Genomic DNA, 21,339 nt, shown 5'->3' with positions numbered 1-21,339 from the left:
CTGTTAGAATTATCCTTGTACAAGAATGTATGCTCTAAAAACCACTGGACGTAACAGAAGATTAAAAATCGCCAACTATATACATGTTCTTTAAAAACCAAAAGACATTTAAAACGTATTAACACTGAAATCCTCACTTCATTTTTGATGATCAGAAGAGGTCCTGAGGAGATTGGCAGTGCCCAGTGTGATCATCATTCATCCTGGCAACTGATTTAGAAGATGACAGACTTATCCAGCATATATAACATTTGCCATTTTACATAAAATATCAATTGCTTTGAAAATCGAGTATTAGTTATTTCAACAACTTCTGCAAACTTCTAAAAATCTCTGTAGAATATAACATCTTGTGCACATTAAACAAAAGAAGGTGTACATTAGCCATATTGAACAAACATTGTAAAATTACCTTTTTTAAAAACTGAATTACAATAAGCCACACACTTCTGAAAGAGCCAAGAATCTTTACCACAATGACTCAGGACAGGCCAGTATATAAAAAATTCAAAATATCTTCAGGTTGTTAAAAAATCACCTAATCTCAAAGAAATCACTATTCCCTAGAAAGGATATGAAGTACTTACAGTAGTCTAACGAGACATCATACATTTTCTTAAGACTATAGAATCATTAAACCAGAAATACATGTTTTTGTATAAAACTGTACAATTCAAACTGCCTGAGGACAAAGGTAACAACTTCCTCCCTCAGCTTTCCAGTCCGCAACAAAGGAGACTATGTTCACCACGAATAGTGCATACACCACCTTTCCTCCCATCCCAAAGCCTACAGAAGTAGCAAAAGAAAAAAAAACTCTTCTTAAGAATGAATACCAACTATTCCAAGTGTCCATCAACTGATGCATGGATAAAACATGGTATATATCCACACAATGAAACATTGTGTGTAAAAAGGAAAGAAGTACTCATACATAGTGTAACATGAATGAACCTTGAAAATGTCATGCTAAGGTGAAGAAACCAGTCACAAAGGTTAATAGATTCTATTATTCCATTTATATAAAATGCTCAGAAAGGCAAATCTATAAAGACAAAAACTTGATTGGTGGTTGTCTAGGGTTACAGGGATTGGGGGGGTGATAGGTCAATGGGAGTTTCATCCCCTGCCCCCCAGCAATGAAAATGTTTTAAAATGGACTCTGGTGATGGTTACACAACTCGGAACATGCTAAAAAACAATGAATTGCATATTTAATTGTATGGTATGTGAATTATATGGCAATAAAGCGAATACAAAAAGAAGTTAATATGAAAAAAGAAAATAATAACCAACAGGGAAAATTCTGAGTAACTAAAGACAATGGCAACCATCTGAATCTGTTTCTCTATATATCCTCCCCAAATTTAATACAACAAAAATAGACCAACTACAGTGGTTCTTCCTTATCGTCGGTTTCATGTTCTTTGCTTTCAGTTACCTCAGGTCAACTGCAGTCTGAAAATTTTAAATGGAAAACTTCAGAAATAAACAACTGGTAAGATTTAAACTGCACACCGTTACGAGTAGTGTGATGAAATCTTTTGCCATCCTGCTCCATCCCATCTAAGACGTGAATCATCCCTTTGTCCAGGGTCTCCATGACATAGGGGCTCCCCGCCCATTAGTCACTCAGTAGCTGCCACAGTTATGAGATCAACTGTGGAGAGGTAACACAATGCTTGTGTTCAAGTCACCCTCATTTTACTTAATCATGACCCCAAAGTGCAGTAGTAGTGATGCTGGCAATTCAGATATGCCAAAGAAAAGCTGTAAAGTGTTTCCTTCGAGAGAAGGTGAAAGTCCTCCACTTAATACAGGGGAAAAAAAATCATATGCTGAGGTTACTAAGATCTACTAGGAGAAGGAATCTTCTATTAGTGAAGCTGTGAAGGAAAACGAAATTTGTGCTAGTTTTGCTATCACACCTAAAATTGCAAGGGTTTAGCCACAGTGCATGATAAGTGCTTATTTAAAATGGAAAAGGCATTAAACTTCTGAGAGGAAGACAGGAACAGAAATGTGCTCCAATTAACAGCAAAATTGGGTTTGACACTATCAGTGAATTCGGGCATCGACTGGGGGAACATGTGCCCCACGGCTCAGAGGGGACTACTGTACACAAAACCATACACTCATCATAATTCAAAGACAATATCCAAATTTCAAATTAAAAGCAGGACTAAAACTTCAAAAATAAATGATTAGAGACAAATGACTATTAGTACGGCATTAGAAAACGTTAAGAGACTACCGAACAAATTCAAAGAAATTTAAAAACCTAAATGAAACATAATTCCTTAAGGAAATACAGATTGCCAAAATTGACCCTATTATAAATAAAAAGCTTAAATGGCCCAATTTCTGGAGAAAAAAGCAGCAAAACTTATGAGGGAATTATCCCACAAAAAGGCACCATGTACAAATGATTTCCCAAGGGAACTGTGCCAAAACATGCAATATCCAGATAGCCTCAATACAATGTATTGTTTCAGAACACTGATACCAAGGAAAGCTTCTAAATTCTTTTTATGAAGCAAGTATAATACTGACACTGAAACCTGATGACTGTCCATGATAATGACCAACCCCCCAATATTACAGCTCAACATAATTTATTCGTTATCAGTGCAAAATACAAAATAAAAATAAGCAAACAACGGCCAACACTACATAAATACTCCATGATAAAGGGATTAATTCCAGGAATGCAAGATTAGTGTATTAGGAAATCCACTGGCATAATACATCCTATTAATAAATCTAAAGAAAACAATTATATGATTATCTCCAAGATCCTGAAAAAGGCTTTGACAAAATTTGAGTTTTCACCGCTGAAGAGAAAACAAAGTTTGTGAAAATGCATGGTAACAAACCCCGTAGTATGTTGCTTTTTGTTAAAGTACACACAGAAAATCCAGCTTTTCATACACATGTACAGTCATTGAAAAAGAAGAGTTATTTTAGTAGCCTTTTAAGGTAATTATGAAAATTCATGCTTGATTTTATGCCAAAAACTTAATACATTTCCTAAAGGAGAGTAACAATGTACAGTTTGAAACCATATCAATCAACTGTCTCTATTATTGCATGAATATCTATTGGCCTATTTTACACTCTGAATATTTCATCCATGCAAAATTTTATTATAGCATGCCTTAGTCTTTTGGAAAATACTGGTTCCCTGAGTTAGGCAAATCGTCCAAACGATGCCACATTTCACCACACGGTGTATTTTTAAATCACGTGTTAATATCACTATCAAGATTATCAAAAGAATCTTTAAGTACTGAAAAGCTATTGAGCTTATGGTGGCAGATAAAAATTTTTCTAATTTTAATTTTTGTTTTAAAAATCAGTTTTCATTGTTAGCAACAAATACTATCAAGAATTGTTCTCCTTGAAGCAAGGTATTCATTCATTTTGGAGAAATATGTTTGTCAAATATTCAAGTTTGGATAACCATACATTCCTTCAAGTAAACAATTGTTCCTTCAAGTAAAAGTGATGCTGGCCTTCCATCCCCCACTCAATACACAGCTACAATTCAAATAATCACACAAGTACTTTAGTACAAGGCAGAACTACTTTAGGCACACTTCTCATTTGCATACCTAGACTACTGAAAACGTGTGTACTCAAGGGTTGGAAAGTAGTAAGACGTAGTTCTGTTTCAAGTCATTCTTAAATAAAACTGAAACTGTTCTTTTAATCTATGTGTGTGTGACAATGACTATTATAAGGTTTGGTGCCACTGCCTTGACACAGTTTTAACCACCATTGTTTCTAAACCTTTGCTCAAATAATAACACAGCAAAGAAGATAAGAAATACCTCCATAATGTATAAAAAGAGTTTTGCCCTTGAACCTAAAATGTTCTCAGGGACCTTCAGGAGTCCACAGACCATACTTTGAAAATGTTGATATCAAGAACTACTTAAACATGAAGGGAGAAAAAACAAAACAAAATAAAACAATGAAACAAACAATTTACAAAAGACATATGAGATGTTAAAACCCACAGATAAATGCAAATTAAAACCAAAGAACGCCAAGAACAGAAACATTAAAGCATGACATATTTCAGAAAAGGGAGGCTATAGGGAAACAGGCTGTCTACTACTGATGGGCACACAAATTGCTACAACTTTCAGGAGAGGAATTTGGCAATAGCCTAACAAAACTACAAATGTACTATCTTCTGACAGAGCAAACTAGCTTCTAAAAAGTACCCTAAAGATACACATACCTCTCTCACAGTACCAAGATAACAAACGCACAAGGTTATTCATTGCAGACTGTTTGTAACTGCAAAATGCTGGAAAAAACCTAAACACCCCAGCCTTACTAAAGGATTATCCTTTCCCTTTTTTTCTCCTTCAAAGAGGTGGGGACTAATCTTTGTAATTTAGTAATTTGAAAAATTACTCTATGTAATTTTACAGTATGAACTTACATCTTGTTTGGTAGTTCTTTTATTTTCTTCTTTTATTTAAAAGTTAAAAACATAAAAAGATTAAAGAAATACCAAAAACATTAGGAACTTTCAATAAGCAAGGCAGGGATGCGAGCATACATTTTAAAAAATCACTTGTGAGCAAGTAAATGTAGTTCGGGTACCTAGCAGGGCAGGTAATCCTGCTCCGTCAGTGCTTACCACAGTTCACTTAATGACTATCCAGGAAGCCTGCCACTTCTTAAGAATCACTTGGAAACAATTTCAAAACTGCTTGCTGATGCACGATCCTCAATCTATACCAATCAAGTAAAAATGGAGAAGAGGAATTGGTGTACTTAAAAAAAAAAAAAATAGCCCCCAGGTGATTCTAATGAGCAGCCTGGAAGGAGAGCTGCAGCTTTCAATGTTTTCTGAATATAAGATCAGTTCATCAAAAATTTCAAAGGGTTCAACTCTTCCCCACGTTCCCTTCCTTCTACCTTCATAATTGTCTTATTTGGCCCTTTCAACAGATTTCTCACCACTGCATTACAAGTGTTGGCAGTGCTGTCCCTCTAACACAAAGACCTAATCCAATAGATCCTTGCCCATAAGTTCAAATTCCTTAGTATGCAATGCCTTTGAATACAACTTCAAAGTTGCTTCCCAGCACCCCAGTCTTTGCTCTAAACCTACTTAAATACTGATTCCTGCTTAAGCAGATCATGCAGTATCAAACTATGGTTTAACATCTCCTTTCTGCCTAGGACTTCCTTATTACCTTATCAATCTTGCAAGTTTCAGCTCATCTTTCAAAACCCAGGTTCCATGTCATCTCATTCATAAAAACACCGTTGGCTTTCACAGAAGTGGTCCATCCTGTAACCTGCTGGGGCACACGTACACACTTGTGCTACTTAACACACAGCACTACAAGCAGCCTGGGTCATCAAGGCCCTATTTGGGAGGAACTCACATATTTAAAATCGAAGGCTAACCTGATTAAGCTTGCCAAACTTAACCTGCCTTGCTTTTTTATCGCTTACTTCTAGTAGATCTATTTTAAAACCCCCACTAGCACGTCACATAGCAAAAACTCCCACGAACTTCCTTATAGATAACTTCCGAATGTGGGTCACTACAGTAACAGTTACTTAAAGTTATTTCCAGGAACCAGTGGGCAGCTCTTGTCCACTTCAAGCTGATTAAGACCACCGACCCTTCAACTGGGCCTGCATGAATGCCCAGAGAGGTGACTGATGTCCCAGGGCCAAAACCTCCTTCCTCTGATCATGGTGGTACTGCCATTTTTCAAACACGCATTCTATGAAGAGCTGTATAACTTGACTGCATGTATGCAGATCCTAACTCACTCACTTTTCCTTACTCCCAATCTCTCTTACCCACACCTTGGAGAACCCTGGTACTCTATTCCAAAAACATCCTTAAAATCCCATCTTTGGAGGAGGGTTTGAGACTTGTTCTCCCATCTCCTCATTTGGCAGTCTTGCGAGTAAAATCTTTTCTCTTTGCCAAAACAAGTCATTGCAGTGACTGGACTGGCTTGCTAGTTCAATATATCCATATACATCTTTCAGCTCAATGCAACCCTGCAGAAGCCTGACACAGAGCGGTTCACCAAGTCAGTGAGCCTCAACAAGTATTTGACTGATTATTCAATTTAACTTTAATTTTATTTCCCTTTATACACTCTTAAAAAACAAAACAACAAAAAACAAACTAGCACTAATTACAGCACTAGAAACAGAATTCTGGAAAAATTAGCAGCAATGAGAGTAGGCACAAATGAATCTTACTGAATAAAAACAGGCAGGTTAACTCCATAACAAACCAAGAATCCAAGTGCAACATTTACAACAAAACTAGGGGGTCAATGTACACCCTTGAAGTGCAAAACGCAACGAGGAGGGGATAGACAACTGGCTTTGGAGACTTCCTTAGCATGTGAACCAAGCCATATTCTAAAACAAACAAACAAAATCCTTCCCACCCACCTCCGCCTTCCGCAAAAAAACAAAAAACAAAACAAACCAAAAAAAACAGAAACACACACCACCCCCCATCCACCACAAATTACAGGCAAAAATGAGAAAAAGAAAATAATTAGAATCAAACCCTCTATACCAGCAGTCCTTAACCTCTTTGGCACCAGGGATTGGTTTCTTTGAACACAATTTTTCCACAGACCGGCAGGTGGAGGGGGGATGGTTTTGGGACGATCCAAGCACATTACATTTATTGTGTACTTTATTTCCATTATGATTACATTGTAATATATGATGAAATGATCACAAAACTCACTATATTGTAGAATCAGTGGGAGCCCAGAGCTAGTTTTCCTGTATCTAGATGGTACCATCTGGGGGTGATGGGAGACAGTGACAGATCATCCAGCATTAGATTCTCGTAAGGAGTGTACAACCTAGATCCCTTGCATGAATGGTTCACAACAGGGTTCACACTCCTATGAAAATGTAATGCCACCACTGATCTGACAGGAGGCAGAGCTCAGGCAGCAATGAGAGCAATGGGGGGTGGCTGCAAATACAGGTGAAGCTTTGCTCACTTGCCCGCCGCTCACCTCCTGCTGTGTGGCTCAGTTCCTAACAGGCCAAAGATCGGTACATGTCTGTGGCCTGGGGGATGGCGACCCCCACTCTATGTAGTTACTAAATAATGCATACTGAGTAGCAGAATGACATCTCTGCAGACAATAAAAGTATGCCTGAAAGAAGGCTTAAAAAACGGGGAGGATTAAAACTATTATTAGCACAAGATACAAGACATGAAAGAATTAGAAAAATTGTAGAAATGAAGTGGAAGAGTTTGAGACCAAATCCAAAATTTTAAAAAGTCATTTTAGATAGGAATATCAGACCAAAAAATATCTTGAGAAAAAGTAAAAAGAAATCAACCTAACATTCTAAGATTAAATCAGTAATACATACGACATTAACAACATTACATACATTAACCTAACATCACAACAAAAAGAACTACAGGAACAAGAGCAAACCAACTCCAGAGCTAGCAGAAGACAAGAAATAACAAAAAAGAGCTGAACTGAAGGAGCCAGGCACAAAACACCATTCAAAAGACCAACGAATCCAAGAATTGTATTTTTGAAAAAAATCAGTAAGATAAATTATTAGTTAGACAAAGAAGAGAGAAGATCCAAATAAACACAATTGGGACAAAGGGGATAATACCACAGGAATACAAGTAACCATCAGAGAATACTATGAACACCTCCATGCACACCAACTAGAAAATCCAGAAGAAACTGATAAATTCCTGGACAAACCCACCCTCCCAAGACTGAACCAGGAAGAAATGGAATCCCTGAACATACCAGTAACAAGTGCCAAAACTGAATCAGTAGTAAATAGCCTACCAACTAAAAAAAGCCCAGGACCAAATGAATTAATAGCTGCTCTACATGTACAAACAAGAGCTGGAAGAATTCCTACTGAAACTATTCCAAAAAACTGAAGAGGACGAACAACACCCCAACTCATTCTATGAGGCCAGCATCATCCTGATACCAAAACCTGGCAAAGACACAAAAAATAAAACTTCAGGCAAATATCTCTGATACACATTGATGCAAAAATCCTCAACAAAATACTAGCAAGCTGAATCCAGCAGCATATCAAAAAGCTAATCCACCATCAAGTAGGCCTTATCCCTGGGATGCAAGGTTGGTTCAACATATGCAAATCATTAAATGTGATTCATTACATAAACAGAACTAAAGACAAAAAACACATGATTATCTTAACAGATGCAGAAATGGCTTTCAATAAACTTCAACATCCTTTCACGTTAAGAACTCTCAATAAACTAGGCATTGAAATTGAAGGAACACACCTCAAAATAGTAAGAGCTGTGTACGACAAACCTACAGCCAACATCATAATGAACGGGCAAAAGCTGGAAGCATTCTCCTTGAAAACCAGCACAAGACAAGGATGCCCTCTCTCATCACTCCTATTCAACACAGTATTGGAAGTCCTGGCCAGAGCAATCAGGCAAGAGAAAGAAATAAAGGGCCTCCAAATAGGAACAGAGGAAGTTAAACTATCCCCGTTTGCAGATGACATGGTTCTATATCTAGAAAACCCCATGGTCTCAGTGCAAAAGCTCCTTAAGCTGATAAGTAACTTCAGCAAAGTTTCAGCATACAAAGTCAATATACAAAAAACACTAGCATTCTTATATACAAACAACAGCCAAGAGCCAAATCAGGAATGCAATTCATATGGAACCAAAAAAGAGCTCAAACAGCCAAGACAATCCTAAGCAAAAAGAATAAAGCTAGAGGCATTATGTTACCCAGCTTCAAACTAAACTACAGGGCTACAGTAACCAAACAGCATGGTACTGTAACAAAGACAGACACTCAGACCAACGGAACATAACAGGGAGCCCAGAAATAAGGCCACACATACGAGCATCTGATCTTCGACAAAGCTGACAAAAGCAAGCAATGGGGAAAGGATTCCCTGTTCAATAAATGGTGCTGGGGTAACTGGCTAGCCATATGCAGAAGATTGAAACTGGAACCCTTCCTTATAACATACATAGAAATCAACTCAAGATGGATGAAAGACATCAACGTAAAACCCAAAACTATAAAAACCCTGCAAGACAACTCAGGCAATACCATTCTGGACTTAGGAACTGGCAAAGATGGCATGACAAAGACGCCAAAAGCAACTGCAACAAAAGCAAAAATTGACAAATGGAATCTAATTAAACTAAAGAGCTTCTGCACAGCAAAAGAAACCATCAAAGGAGTAAACAGACAACCTACAGAATATGACAAAACACCTGCAAACTATGCATCTGACAAAGGTCTAATATCCAGCATCTATACACAATTTTACAAGAAAAAAAAAACCGCATTAGAAAGTGGGCAAAGGACATGAACACTTTTCAAAAAAAAAAAAAGCTGCCAATAATCATATGAAAAAATGTTCAACATCAGTAAACATAGAAATGCAAACCGAAACCACAATGAGCGGCCGGGCACGGTGGCTCACGCCTGTAATCCCAGCACTTTGGAAGGCTGAGGCTGGTGGATCACCTGAGGTCAGGAGTTCAAGGCCAGTCTGACTAATATGGTGAAACCCCATCTCTACTAAAAATACAAAAATTAGCCAGGCATGGTGGTGCATGCCTATAATCCCAGCTATTTGGGAGGCTGAGGCAGGAGAATCGTTTAAACCTGGGAGGCAGAGGTTGCAGTGAGCTAAGATTGTGCCACTGCACTCCAGCCTGGGCAAAAAGAGCAAAAGTCCGTCTCAAAGAAACAAACAAAAACACAGAGATACCATCTCACACCTGTCAGAATGGCTAATATTAAAAAGTCAAAAAAATAACAGATGCTGGCAAGGCTACAGGGAAAAGGCACTGCTTATACACGATGGGGAAGGCAGTATGGCAATTCCTCAGAGCTGAAAGGAGAACTACCGTTTGAGCCAGCAATCCCATTACTGGGTATATACCCAAAGTAATATAGATTATTCTATCATAAAGATACATGCACGTATATGTTCACTGCAGCTCTATTCACAGTAGTTAAGATGTGGAATCAACCTAAATGCCCATCAATGGAAGACTGGATGAAGAAAATGTAGTATAACTAGGCAACCATAAAAAAGAACAAGATCATGTCCTTTGCGAGAACATGGGTGTAATGGGAGGCCATCATCCTTAGCAAACTAACGCAGGAACAGAAAACCAAACACTGCATGTTGTCACTTATAAGCGGGAGCTAAATGATGAGAACACATGGACACAGAGGGAACACACTGGGGACTACCAGAGGGTGGAGGGTGGGAGAGGAGCAGAAAAAGGAATTATTCGGCACTAGGCTTAGTACTAGGTGACGAAATAATCTGTACATCAAACCCCGTGACACAAGTCTACCTACATAACAAATCTGCACATGTACCCCGAACCTAAAAGTTTTTAAATAAACAAATAACATTTTTTAAAAAAGAACGCAAGAGATTTTATAAAAAGGATTTGAGGAACATTACAAACACCGAAGACAAGCAAAAGCAGCATGATATATATGAACAGCAGGAGCCCTAAAGAAGCAAATCAAAATAAGGGAAAAAACAAAAAACAAAAACAAGCAAACAAAAAACTTTCCTGATACTATTTTTGAAAAAATTGAAACTAGGTACTGAAAGAGTTTACATCACTGTGGATATGTGAGTTATCTGAGAGTATCAACTCAGGAGGACTAAACACCAAAAATATATTTAGATGACTGAGTTTTAAGAAAAAAATAGTGACTCAATGATTTTTTTTTTTTGAGACAGAGTTTTGCTCTTCTCCCCCAGGCTGGAGTGCAATGGCACAATCTCGGCTCACTGCAACCTCTGTCTCCTAGGTTCAAGGGATTCTCCTGCCTCAGTCTCCCAAGTAGCTGGGATTACAGGTGCCCACTGCCAAGCCTGGCTAAAATTTTTTTTTTTTTTTTTTTAGTAGAGATGGGGTTTCACCATGTTGGCCAGGCTTGTCTCGAACTCCTGACCTCAGGTGATGCACCCACCCCGGCCTCCCAAAGTGTTGGGATTACAGGTGTGAGCCACCACACCCAGCCGAGTCAAGGATTTTATATTCAACAAAACTGACCTTCAAGTACAAAAAACACAAATAAACCAGTCAACATGCAAGAACAAAGGAAATACTGTCTTTATTATCTCATCCTAAGGAATCTAATAGAGAATAACATTCTGACAATCAAAATGACAAGAGATATATGGATAGGACTGGTGATAAGCATTACATGTATACTGTACTTATTTATAATACCTAGATTAAACAAGGATTAAAGGGTTAAATGATATAAATGATCTAGATATGGTAAAAACCATTTTAAAACAGAGAAATAAATGATAGCATGTACAAAAAATTTTTTTTTACTGTTTCCAGTAATCAAAGTGGAGGTAGATTACTCCGAGGCAATAATATGCTCTCTGTCTTAGACTTACTAACAGACTATCATGGTACATTCCCAAGGGGTTTTCAACAGAAGTGGAAAATGTGACTTTTTTTCTCATCTATCTTTAACGTAAAAATTGTGCAGTTCTGCCAAGATAGTTGATTTTTAAAAGTATGTTTACATGAGAAAATGTACAGGATAACTTTTAGCTTCTGGGGATGGAAGAAAGAGCGGCAAAGACTTGCCATATTTCAAACTTTCGAAACCTTAAGCAACCATGAGCAGCAACAACTTCTGCATTGATATGTCTATGTCTGGCTAGACAACTGAATTTATGTTAGAACTTGGAAATGGGTCCTGGAATTTTTTCAGTTATGTGTCCTGTTTTACTGGACATGTCCATTCCTTTACATATAATTATGACTGCTTTTGCCCTGAATAGTTGCAGGGACCTTGTGGTGCACAAAATCAAGCTATTTATAATCTGGCCTTTCACAGAAAAGGTCTGCTCACCCGTTCATTCGTTAAAGTATTTCTTGGTTCCTTAAAAAAAAATTCCTGAAAGTTGCTCCTGTTTCACAAATAACTGCTTAATTTATTCTCCGAAGATTCCTCTCTGTTCCTATTGAATATGCCCAATTACCTACTTAAGGATTCCACTTGTTGCCTTTTGTTTTATTCTCCCATTTGTCCACATCAAACTTGTACAATCAGCTAACTTATAACTTTCCTCACTAATTCCAGTCTTACTTTTCTCCTCTTATTCTTCCAATTAACTTTTCAATGGAGTTTCAATTAACATTCAATGGGACCTGTTCTAGCCATTTGTTTTCACAGTGGCCACTGACATCACAGAATTTGAAAACCAGATGGAGCCTCAGCAATTGCCTGTTCCAGCTCCCTTCTTACAGGTGAAGTCAGCAGGCCTGGGTCCTGTGTGCCAATCATGACCTTATGTAAGACCTCCATAGATTTAAGTTCCCTCATCTGCATAAGAGAGATTTTAATGTTATCAACTTTAATATACTTTGATTCCATGGGGGTCTCAAAAGATTTTAAAGGCCTGTTCAAAATTAGTGGTCAGCCCAAACAGATGAGAAGTCACAAGACCCAAGCACTGCAAATTTTCTACCAATTCGGTAGTTCTCAAAACATTGTTCAATCTTCTATGACTGTCAGATTGATTCGATTTTTTAACACTTGTGTCCCTTGGCTAGTCAAATTGTGTGTGTCCTTCTGTTTATTCTTACTGTCATTCTTTAAGTTCTGATTCCCAAATCATAGTTTTCATTTCTCATTCCTGTTCCATTTTCCTATTTCCAGCTTCCTACAGAATACCTCCAATTCCCCTTCTTTAAGACTGTCATTTTCCCTATAAAATTAGCCTCACCATCAATGTTCTAAACAAACATTGGCTCCTCCCTTGCCAAATTACCTACCCTTTATTTTATTCACTTTATTGCCTGTATAGAGAGACCTTTGTGTAGTTTATGTGAATTATATGAGTTCTTAATTTCAGAAATTACGTTCCAAAAACTTTTTGCTTTTTAGAGACAGGGTCTCACTCTGCTGCCCAGGCTGGAGTGCAGTGGTGTAATCACAGCTCACTGTAACTTCAAACTCCTGGGTTGAAGTGATCCTCTGGCCTCAGCCTCCTGAAATAACTGGGACTACAGGTGTATACGACCATGCCTGGCTAAATTTTTGGGGGGTGTGTAGACACAGGGTCTCACTATGTTGCCTCCACTGGTCTTGAACTCCTGGCCTAGAACTCCTGGCCTAGAGTGATGCTCTACCTTGGCCTCCCAAAGTATTGGAATTACAGGTGTGAGCCACTGTGCCAGCCACATTTAAAAACTGTAAATTAAACCTGACATATATATATGAAATATAAAGAGCACAGTATGCTGAGTCCAAACCTGGGTTCAAGTTCTAGCTCTTAAGGGGCATTTTACTAGACGTTTCTGAGACTCACCTTATTTCACATGGTTAACACCTACTTCACAGACAAATATAATGAAGGATCTGAAAAACTCATAATGCACTCTGTAAGTGCAAATAATAGCCTTCTACAGATAAAGGGAGTGTATCGTAGATTACATGTTTGCTTCAGCTTAAATACTTACATCTATCAGATAGCGGTTTGGAGCTGCTTGACAGATAAGTAAAATTTCTTTTATCACTTTATTGATATATAATTCATATATCATAAATTCACTCTTTAAAGTGTATGATTCAATGGTTTTTAGTACGTACATAGTTGTAACCATCACTGGTTACAGATGGTGCTTGTTAACCACATGCAAAATAATGAACTTGGACCCCTACCTCACAACATCTACAAAAATTAAGTTTTAAGAACCACAGGTTTAAGTCTAAGAGCTTAAACTCTAAACCTCTTTGAAGAAAACACAGGAATAAATCTTCATGACCTGGGTTAGGCAATGGCTTATTGAATATGATGTCAAAAGTATAAGCAACAAAGGAGAAAACACATACACTGGACCCCATCAAAATTTTATAACATTTTCATCACCCTAAAACGAAACTCCGCACCCTTTAGCCATCATCTCTCAAACCCCTAGACTCAGCAACCACTAACAACTCTCTATTCACCTATTCTGAATACTTCTTATAAATGGAATCACATAATATATGTTCTTTTATGACTGGCATCTTTCACTTAGCATAATGTTTTCAAGGTTCATCAATGTTGTGGCATGAATCAGTACTTCATTTCTTTGTATTGCTAAATAATATTCCATTCTATGTATATACCAAAATGTTTATTCATTATTCATCAGCTAATAGTCAGATCTATTATGAATAATGGTGCCATCAACACTCATGTATAACTTCTTATGTAGACATTTGCTTTCATTTCTCTTGGGTGTACACCTATGAGTGGAATTGCTATGTCCCATAATAATTCTATGAGGAACTCTCAAAACTGTTTTCTACAGCAGCTGTGCCATTTTACAGTCCTATCAGCAATGTACAAAGGTTTTAATTTATCCACATCCTTGCCAATATTTATTGTCTTTCTGAGTATAGTCATCCTAATGGGTGTGAAGGAGTATTTCACTATACTTTTTGATATACATTTCCTTGAAAGCTAATGATATTGAACATCTTTTCATGTGTTTATTGCACATTCATACATTTTCTTTGAGAAATATCTATTCAAATCATTTGCTATTTTTCAACTGATTTGTCTTTTTATTGTTCAGTTATAAAAATTATTTATATATTCTAGAAACAAATCCCTTATCAGATATATGATGTGCAAGTATCTTTTCCCGTTCTGTGGAATATCTTCTCACTTTCTTGATGGTGTCCTTTGAAGCACAAAAGTTTCTGATTTTGATGGGGTCCAATATATCCGCTGTTTTCCTTTTTGTTGCCTGCACTTTTGACATCATATCTGATAAACCACTGCCTAACCCAGGTCACGAATAATTATTCCTGTTTTCTTCAAAGAGGTTTAGAGTTTAAGCTCTTATACTTACACCTATGGTTCATTTAAACTTAATTTTTGTAAATCTTGTGAGGTAGGGGTCCAAATTCATTATTTTGCATGTGGTTAACCAGCTGTCCTGGGTCTGTTAATGACTGTTCTTCCCTCCAGTGCATTGCCTTGGCACCCCTTGTCCCAAGTTTACCTCTTAGGCAATCACCTCCTTAGTTGAAACACTCACTAGCTTACCCTTAAAATTATCTCTTGCCTAGTTTCCTTGCTTTCTATACTCATCTTTTAATGCTTTAGTAAACAAATACTCATTTAATCCTTTACATAATTCTATTTTAGAAAATGAAAAAGCGGCCGGGCGCGGTGGCTCAAGCCTGTAATCCCAGCACTTTGGGAGGCCGAGGCAGGTGGATCACGAGGTCAGGAGATCGAGACCATCCTGGCTAACATGGTGAAACCCTGTCTCTACTAAAAATACAAAAAACTAGCCGGGCGAGGTGGCGGGCGCCTGTAGTCCCAGCTACTCGGAGGCTGAGGCAGGAGAATGGTGTTAACCCGGGAGGCGGAGCTTGCAGTGAGCCGAGATCGCGCCACTGCACTCCAGCCTGGGTGACAGAGTGAGACTCCGTCTCAAAAAAAAAAAAAAAGAAAATGAAAAAGCAGAGTAACGATGAGCAACTCATTCCTGAGGAATTCACTTTATTTCCCAAAGAACTAGAAAAATGTATGCATTTTCTAAGGGAGAGTATCTGAAAGCTGAAAAGGTGTGGGTGTGTTACAGCTGCAGGAGAGATGAACACATGCAGTTACCATCTGAAGCTACACACCTACACTAATATGATAAGCATTAGACATGTGACTATTAAGCACTTCAAGTATGGCTAGCATTACCTGAAAGGTGCTGACATTGAAAAGTGAACAATTTTGTAGGACTCAATTGATCAATTTTTAAACTTATCACATGTTGAAATATATTTTGTACATACTTTAAAATAAGACCTATTATAAAGTTAGTTTCACCTGTTTTTTTTTTTTTTTTTTTTTTACAGTTTTTAATAGGAAGACTAAAAAACTTAAATTTACATATGTGGTTTATATTATACTGCTACTGGGCAGTGCTGTTCTATACCTCCCAAGAGTGACTTTTATTCAACATGACTGGTGTCCTAGAGAATTCAGTTTTTTGGGGCAGAACTAGGTACCAAGCACTAAGGGGATAGAAAACTGACTTAAGATTTCCAACCGTTGTGAAAGTTATCATGTAGTAGAAGATGGGGTAAACAACTATCCGATGTACATATTCAACTGTCACTGAGGACCAGCAGAGAGATCAGAATCCATGAGGAGGCAAATTCTGCCTGTTTTTTCTGATATAATTCCAGGGCCTACAAGAGTGCAACAGTGCTTGGCACACAGTGGAACACCAAAAAATTACTTAGTCTTTAAGAATGAATAGGGTTTCAATGGTTTCTAAAATGTAAGATGAAGAAAGTACCTTCTGGAAATACAAATGAAAGAATGAAGCATATATTATTTTAGACAGTAAATAGCAGAAAATGATAGGTTCTCATCAATTAAATGGCTTTTTAATAAAATGACCTCCAACTTTCATAAAATTGACTGTCAGATGTCAAAGAATATGAATTTGTCCTTACTTGGCAATACAGAGTATCTATACTCCAGGTTATTGCCAAGAGAATATAGTTTCAAATTATCCCCTTCAGTTACTACCACTGCCAAAAGCCCACTTGCTCACCTCAGAGAGAACGAGCTTTCTCATTCCTCTGTGAGTGTTGCTTAAAAGTGGGATGCCACAGGCCATAGTCCTTCATTTCAAACTGAAGCCCATTTAAAATACGTGTTAGGGGTCCCAGCCCAGACAGACTAAGAATCTTTGATGGGTAGGGACTGCGCAGTTGATCCCTCTTTACAATAAAACCGGAGGGCCACTGCTCTAATCAGTGGTCAGTACACTATGGCCCACAGTTGGAACACAGCCACATTCATTCGTTTGCCTGTTGTCTATGGTTGCTTCTACAATACGGCTGCAGGGCTGAGTACTTTTGACAGAGACTTATGGTCTGCAAAGCCTAAAATACTTATTTACTATTTGGCTCTTTAAATAAATACTTTGCTGACCCTGCTCTAGACAGTCTAAATTTTATTTGGCACCATCTTAGAACACCAAAAGACGGAGACAGTTGAAAGTATCGTTCTGTAGCCTCAGAGAATGAAGTCAATTAAGTTATCATGCTTTGACATAACTCTCTCAGCTCGCACTGGCAAGACTCTTTCATTGTCCAAAGATTTAAAACATATTTTTATTTTTAATTATTATAGTAAATAATAGTTGTTATGGGATCCACGTCACACATTCTGATACAAGTATAATGTGTAACGATCAAATCAGGGTAACTCGGATATCCAGAACCTCAAGCATTTATCATTTCTTTGTTGTCACGAACATTCCAATTCCACTCTTTTAGTTACTGTGAAATATATAAAAAATTAATGATAGTTGCCCTATTGTGCTACTAAACACTATATCTTACTCCTTTTTTTTTTTTTTTTGAGACAGAGTCTTGCTCTGTCACCCAGGCTGGAGTGCAGTGGTGTGGTCTCGGCTCACTGCAAGCTCTGCCTCCCAGGTTCACGCCATTCTCCTGCCTCAGCCTCCCGAGTAGCTGGGACTACAGGCGCCCGACACCACGCCTGGCTAATTTTTTATATTTTTAATAGAGACGGGGTTTTACCTGTGTTAGCCAGGATGGTCTCGACCTCCTGACCTCGTGATCCACCCGCCTCAGTCTACCAAAGTGCTGGGATTACAGGCGTGAGCCATCGCGCCCGGCCTATATCTTACTCCTTCTAACTGTAGTTTTGCACCCATTAACCAAGTCTTCTCTATCCCCAATTCCCCACCATCCCTTCCAGTCTCTGGTAACCATCATTCTACTCTCTGTCTCCGTGAGTTCATTTTTTCTTTTTTCTTTTTTTTAGTTCCCACATGAGTGAGAAGATGTGGCACTTGTCTTTCTGTGCCTGGCTTATTTCACTTAACGTAATGTCCTCCAGTCCCATTCATGTTGTTGCAAATGATACGATTTCATTCTTTTCTATGGTTGAGTAATATTCCATAGAGCATATTTACATTTTCTTTATCCCTTCATCAACTAATGAGAAACTTATGTTGATTCCATAACTTGGCTATCATGAATAATGCTGGAATAAACATGTGAGTGCAGTTATCCCTTTGATATATTGATTTCTTTTTCTTTCTTTTTTTGAGACAGAGTCTCACTCTGTTGCCAGGCTGGAGTGCAATGGTGTGATTTTGGCTCACTGCCATCTCTGCCTCCCGGGTTCAAGCAATTCCCATGCCTCAGCCTCCTGAGTAGCTGGGACTACAAGTGCACACCACCATATCTGGCTAGTATTTTGGATTTTAGTAGAGACAGGGTTTCTCTATTTTGGTCAGGCTGATCTTGAACTCTTGACTTCAGGTGAACTGCTCACCTTGTCCTCCCAAAGTGCTGGGATTACAGGCATGAGCCACCGTACCCAGGCCTTTCTTTGGGATATATACTCGGCAGTGGAATTGCTGGATCATATGGTTGCTCTATTTTTAGTTTTTGAGGAGCCTCCATAATATTTTTGTTTTTCTTTTTTTGAGACAGAATCTGGCACTGTTGCCCAGGATGGAGTGCAGTGGAGCAATCTAGGATCACTCCAAGCTCCGCCTCCCAGGTTCACGCCATTCTCCTGCCTCAGCCTCCCGAGTAGCTGGGACTAGTAGGTGCCTGCCACCATGCCCACCCCATTTTTTTGTGTAAAAAATTTTTTTTATTTTGTATTTTTAGTAGAGATGAGGTTTCACCGTGTTAGCCAGGATGGTCTCGATCTCCTGACTTCGTGATCCGCCCACCTCGGCCTCCCAAAGTGCTGGGATTACAGGCGTGAGCCACCACGCCCGGCCTCCATACTATTCTTCATAGTGACTGTACTGGTTTACATTCCTATCAACAACATATAAGAGTTCTCTTTTTTCTGCATGCTCACTAGCATTTGTTATTGCCTGTGTTTTTGATAAAAGCCATTTTAACTGAGATGAAATATTTCATTATAGTTTTGATGAGTATTTCTCTGATTAGCGATGTGGACCATTTTTTCATATACCTGTTGACCATTTATCCATATGTCTTCTTTTGAGAAACATCTATTCAGCTCTTGGGCTTCAGATCTTTTGCCCATTTTAAAATGGGATTTCTTTTTCCTATTGTTTTAGCTCCTTATATATTCTGGTTATTATCTCTTGCCAGCTGGGGAGTATGCAAATATTTGCTCTCATTCTGTGGGTTGTTGCTTCATTTTGTTGAGTGTTTATTGTGCAGCAGCTTTGAGCGTGACGTGATCCCACTGTCCGTTTTGTTGTGGTTGCCTGTTCTTTGGAAGTCTTACTCAAGAAACCTTAGCCCAGACCAATGACATTCAGTATTTCCCAATGTTTCTTCTAGTAGTTTCATAACTTCAGGTGTTTAATCCATTTTGATTTGTTTTAGTATATAGCAAGAGATAGGGGTCCAGTTTCATTCTTCTACATGTGGATGTCCAATTTTCCCAGCACCATTTATTGCAGACTGTCCTTTCCCCAATGTTCTTGGTGACTTTGTTGAAAATGAGTTGGCTGTAAATGTGTGGATTTTTTTCTGGGCTCTCTATTCTGTTCCATTGGTCTGTGTCTGTTTTTGTGCCAGCACCATGCTATAGCTCTGGAGTATAATTTGAAGTCACATAATGTATGTAATGTGATTTCTTCAGTTTTGTTCTTTTTGCCCAGGATTGCTTTGCCTACTCTGGGTCTTTGTGGTTCCACAGAAATTTTAGGACTGTTTTTCCAATCCCAAAACATTCTTCTGTGAAGAACGTCATTGGTATTTTGACAAGGGTTGCAATGAATCTGTAAATTCCTTCGGGTAGTGTGGCCATTTTAAAACACTGATTCCAACAATACTGAATCCATGACCATGGAGTATCTTTCCACTTTTTGGTGTCCTCTTCAATATCTTTCATCAGTCTTTTATAGTTTTCACGGTAGAAATTTTTTGCTTCTTTGGGTAAGTTTATTCCTACGTATTTTATTTGTAGCTACTGTAAATAAGATTATTTTATTGGTTTATTTTCCAGATTGTTTGCTCTTGGCATACAGAAATGCTGCTGATTTTTATATGCTGATTCTGTATCCTGCAATTTTACTAAACCTCAGTTCTAACAGTTTTCTGGTAGAGTCCTTAGGTGTTTCTAAATTTGAGATACTATTGTCTGCAAACAAGAGTAATCTAACTTCTTTCTTTCCAATTTGGATGCCTTTTCTTTTCTTCTCCTGTTTAATTGCTCTGGCTAGGACTTCCAGCACCACACTGAAGAAAGGTGGTGAAAGTGGGTATCTTTGCCTTCTTCCAGATCTTACATACAGGAAAGGTTTCAGATTTTCCCCCCATGATACTAGCTGTGGGTTTATCTGTCTGTGGCTTTTATTATGTTGAGGCATGTTCCTTCTACATCCAGTTGAGTTTTTATCATGAAGGGATGCTGAATTTTACTGAATACTTTTTTGGCATCTATAGAAATGGACACACGTTTTATGTCCTTCATTCTTTTGATGTGATGTATCAAATTTACAGATCTGAATATGTATTAGGTGGTTCTCTCACTGCTATAAAGAAATACCTGAGACCGGGCAATTTACTTAAAAAAAGAGGTTTCACTGGGTCACTATTCTGCAGGCTGTACAGCAAGCATGACAGCATCTGCTTTGCTTCTGGGGAGGCCTCAGGAAATGTATAATCAGGGCAGAAGGCAAGAGGGGAACACACAGATCACATGGCCAGAGTAGGAGAGAGACGAGAGCAGGGAGGTTTAAAGAACCAGATCTCATGAGAACTCACTCACTATACAGTAGCAAGGGGAGGTGGTGCTAAACCATTCATGAGAACTCCCCTCCTATGATCCAATCACCTTCCACCAGGCCCCTCCTCAAACAATGGGGATTACAAATCAACATAAGATTTGGGCAGGGACACAAACACAAACCATATCAGAGTATGCTGAACCATCCTTGCATCCCTGGGATGAATCCCACTTGATTACAATGAATGATCTTTTAAATACGTAGTTGAATTTGGTTTGAGGATTTTGCATCTCTGTTCAAAGATACTGGCCTGTAGTTTTCTTTTTTTGTTGTGTCTTTGTCTGGTTTTGGTACCAGGGAAATACTGGCCTCGTAGAATGAATTTGGAAGTATTCTCTTCTTAGCTTTTTGGAATAGTTTGAGTAGGAGTGATATAATTCTTCTTTAAATGTTTGGTAGAATTCAGCAGTGAAGCCATCAGGTCCTGGGCTTTTCTTTGAGTGGAGACTTTTTATTACTACTTGCACTGAAAATCTATTTTT

General features: G+C 38.3%; 1 protein-coding gene across 26 annotated transcripts in view; it reads right to left on the bottom strand.

Moving 5' to 3' along the window:
• Positions 1–21,339, bottom strand: part of TJP1 (tight junction protein 1) — a 273,602-nt gene that overhangs the window by 78,785 nt on the left and 173,478 nt on the right. The window lies entirely within an intron of this gene.

Source organism: Macaca fascicularis, chromosome 7 (assembly GCF_037993035.2).
Source record: "Macaca fascicularis isolate 582-1 chromosome 7, T2T-MFA8v1.1".
In the NCBI taxonomy this organism is placed as follows: Eukaryota; Metazoa; Chordata; class Mammalia; order Primates; family Cercopithecidae; genus Macaca; species Macaca fascicularis.
The sequence above is the reverse complement of the archived record's forward strand: the minus strand, read 5'-3'. Positions and strand labels throughout refer to the sequence as shown.